Source organism: Mus caroli, chromosome 8 (assembly GCF_900094665.2).
Source record: "Mus caroli chromosome 8, CAROLI_EIJ_v1.1, whole genome shotgun sequence".
Taxonomy (NCBI): Eukaryota; Metazoa; Chordata; class Mammalia; order Rodentia; family Muridae; genus Mus; species Mus caroli.
This window is the reverse complement of record NC_034577.1, coordinates 52,739,486-52,743,520: the sequence shown is the minus strand read 5'-3', so window position 1 is coordinate 52,743,520 and position 4,035 is coordinate 52,739,486. Positions and strand designations below refer to the sequence as shown.

The 4,035-nt window shown below is 37.9% G+C and overlaps 1 non-coding gene across 1 annotated transcript; it reads right to left on the bottom strand.

Moving 5' to 3' along the window:
* Positions 1 to 281: 281 nt before the first annotated feature.
* LOC115031877 lies at positions 282 to 388 on the bottom strand. Its single transcript, XR_003837513.1, has one exon. It is a non-coding gene; the product is annotated as a U6 spliceosomal RNA (small nuclear RNA).
* Between the last annotated feature and the right edge of the window lie 3,647 nt (positions 389 to 4,035).

Genomic DNA, 4,035 nt, shown 5'->3' with positions numbered 1-4,035 from the left:
GAAGATGTCCCTCAAAACCACCCCACCATACTTCCTCAGTCTCTGGGGCCTCAAGTCTCTCAAAGTTGGGCACATCTTCTCTCACTAATGCCAAATCAGGCAGTCCTCTAACATATATGTCGGGGGCCTCATATCAGCTGGTGTGTGCTGCCTGGTTGGTGGCTCATTGTCTGAGAGATCTTGGGGCTCCAAGTTAGTTTAGTCTGATGGTCACCCTCCTTCTCAACTTTTTCCAGCCTTTATCTAATTCAACCACGAGGGTTCCCTGCTTCTGATCATTGAGAAATATAGAATGCTTCATGAATTTGTGTGTCATCCTTGCATAGGGGCCATGCTAATCTTCTCTGTGTGGTTCCAATTTTAGTATATGTGCTGCTGTAGTGAACACTTAATGCCCAGATTTATTAATCTTAGTATAATGCTCATATATTATAATCACATATATGTATATTTCTCATCTTTCTTGCTAGGTGCACAAGCATGGTTTTTATGTATATTTTGTTGATAACTGACTTATTATTCTTTTGGTGGTTGTGGATATTCAATTTATCGCCTTCTAGACAAAGCCTCTATTGCTTGAACTACTATCCTGAGATGGGGATGTCTACCTTTGTCATTCTAACTGGGCTTCTGGGCACTTGTCCAAAATTATTCTGTATTTTATTTGTATTTTTCTAGAAGGATGTATTTTGGTTTAGATATTGTTTCTCACTCAAAGATTCATGTTCTAGATGCCTGGGCCACAATGCTTTCAAAGGGGGTAGAATCTGTAAATGTTGTATGCCAATGGAGGGTATTATAGCATTGGGAGACTGGGAGGACTTAGTGATTCTTTAATAGGAAGCCTTGGATCTCCTGAGACTGTATTCGTTACTCTGAGAGTAGATTGTCATAAACAAGATCAGCTATTTTCCCTTGTTTTCCTGATTCTTTTTTAATTACTACCGAATGTGATACTTTATTTTACTTGGTTTTCATACTGTAATGTCATGTGATAACATTTGCTATCTATGGCATAGCTGAAGTCCTCACCAATACCCAGTGATTGTCCCTTGCTTTTTTTTTTTTTTTTTTTTTTTTTTTCGAGACAGGGTTTCTCTGTGTAGCCCTGGCTGTCCTGGAACTCACTTTGTAGACCAGGCTGGCCTCGNTTTGTAGACCAGGCTGGCCTCGAACTCAGAAATCCGCCTGCCTCTGCCTCCCGAGTGCTGGGATTAAAGGCGTGCGCCACCACGCCCGGCTTGTCCCTTGCTTTTACTAAATTTAAATATGTATATTTGTGTAAAGTTTTCTCTCTCTCAATATCCATAATATGTATATATGCACGTATTCATAATACAGATATGCATTACACATACACATATAACATTCATGTATGTATACATGCATAAATATGTGCATACATATATATTTATTTCTACTACTAAAAATTAAAATCTGGACACTCCTGTATTCTTTCTTTCCACTTCCTGTCAAAGTATGACTTCAACTATTCTTATCTGCCACAATTAACTGGACTAACACCTGTGAAATCATTGTGATTACTACTGCTTATTGTATTTCAGTGTTGGCTGTAAAGCTCATTGACAAATTGGCTTTTTTTTTTCAAGTGAGTGAGGCACAGGTCCTCTAAGACAAATTTTGAACTTCATTTTCTATAATCTCTTTTACATTTTTAATGTGCTGACCTCTGACTGTGGAAATAGAGGTTCCACAGTGATTTTTTTCTAGCTAACTTGTTTACATGCCTTTGGTCTTAACTCCACAATGGCAGACTTAATTCATTTTCCCTCCCTTCCTCCATCTTACTGGACCATCATAAGTGAGTTTTGTCATTGTTGATTACTATACTATTTTCCTTTTGTGGATGGTGGTTGTCTGCTTAGTCATAGGCTGCCTCACGGCATAAACATTGCTCTTATGGTCACAGACTCATTTGTGATAGTGAGAATGATTAACATGATTTTAGCACATGTAGTTGACTCTGTTTCCTCATCCATGAAGGGAGCAAAGAAAGAAAAGTAATCTGTACCATTATAATCACTTTGTCTTGTACCCCACTTTCCTGTTCCTGGAATTCATACAAGACATTTTCAGGTTATTTGGAAATAAGGCTTTATCTCTAGCCAGTTGGTTCAAAGCTTTACTGACTCTTCTGTATAGCACAGTGTAGAATCAATTGATGTAGGAATCATTTCTCTCTGGTTGTGAACACACTACTCATATTTTCTTCTTGCAATTCTTTATGTAAAGACAAATGTGTAATTTGTTGGAATTTAATGAAGGCTGCAAAGAATCTGTTCCTAGCCATAACAAGAGAAGACTTATCCACCATGCATAGATCTCTCTACTTATACATAGTTTGTGCCAGGTCTTGCCTAGAGGAGAGTTTTGAATCTTGGGAAGTGTAACTGGAATTCAAATATAGGCTTTTGAGGTACAGAGGAGGAAATTCTCTAAGTCTGCTGGGGATGAGAGAGACAAGCCCTGTTTGTGGAGGGTGAAAATAATGTCCTGAAGAAAGCAGAAGAGAATTTTGAACAAAGGCACACAGAGTGATATATGACCTTGTAGTTGTTTGCCACTGCTTGCTAAGCAGAGACTTTAGAAGCAGCAGACTGTCTGTAAATAGCACTTGTTTGCCTTAACTATTGTTTGTTTCAGAGACCAGTGTAGTCACAGTGTAGACTAGAAGTGACCTTCTCTAGCTGTCCCTTGGCATAAGGAGAGTCCAGTTTGACTGCATTGCATTCTAACTAGCAAAATTGTAAACAAACAAAACAAAACAAAAAATATGTCCTCAATATTATTTGGACAAGTGACAATTTTCAGTATTTATTTTTTGTAATTCTTTCTACATGACATCTCTCCCATTGAAACACAACGTTTTATCTCTAGGCATGATGAGTTTTGCCATTGTCTGGACTTCTTGAGGATGGGGGATACACAAGAGGTAGTGAGCAGGACTTGCTGCAAACAGCTTTGATCTGTTCTAAGTGACATAAGTCAGAACTAATATGATACATCCAATCTTGCATGCTTATGCTACCACTGCTGGGAGAAAGTGTGCATACTGGGGAGAGGAGAAGCAAAGCAGGGTCCTTGACCCAAGTCATGAGACAATGTTGTGAAGTTCTATACTTAAATAAGAAATTGTGTTCTGAATATCAGAATCACTGGCTTCTAGAAGACCTCAGGAACTCCTGGTTTTCTTTGTGGAATAGAAGGGGAAGCCTAAGACTTTTGAAGGAAGGGAATCCATCTTTTCTGCTGATATCTGAAAATGATCCCAGTTACAAGCCAAAGCTGAATTTCCATTACTTTGGTATCCTTTCATTGTGTTACCTTGTCATCCTTTTCTCTATTTCCTGGCACCTCTGGTCCCTGGAATTGCATAAGCAGGAAGCCTTGTTTGTGATTTTACTTCTTCTGTAAAGTGAATCAGAAATGGGAAAGCCTATAGATTTAGCCCATGGAGAAAGTGTGGACCTTGAGAGAAGGGAGAGTATGTTTTGAAAGGCATTATTGAAAAGAAGTAAAAGAGGTCTTTTGCATCCTTCTTCCTCTGTGTTTTGTATTTTCCTCACTCTGTTTTATGTGAAAGATACAGAATCCACATGCAACTGAGGCTACCAGGTTCCTGAGTTTCTCAGTTCTTCACACTTTAAGGATTTGAAACACATAACCAGTAGATACGTAGATACAAAGCTTAATACCCATTTACATTGTTTTTTCTTTATCCTTGAAAAGCAGCTTCTTAGGAATCTGTTTGAGAAGACTCCAGCATTATCTAAACTTGAATATAAACCTGAATGTATTTTGTGTAATTAAAAGTTTCTCGAACTTTGAGTAGTCAATGAAAAGGGCCATATGAAATATGTATGTGGAGATAATTCATTTCAATAATTCCCTCAAAAGCCTGACCTTGGAATGCTGCTAGAATATTTCTGTTGTTTAAAAAAATGTTTGGTTTTATTGATGGCATAAGTGTTTATGCTTATTTTAAAGGAGCAATAATGATGATAATTAAAGCAA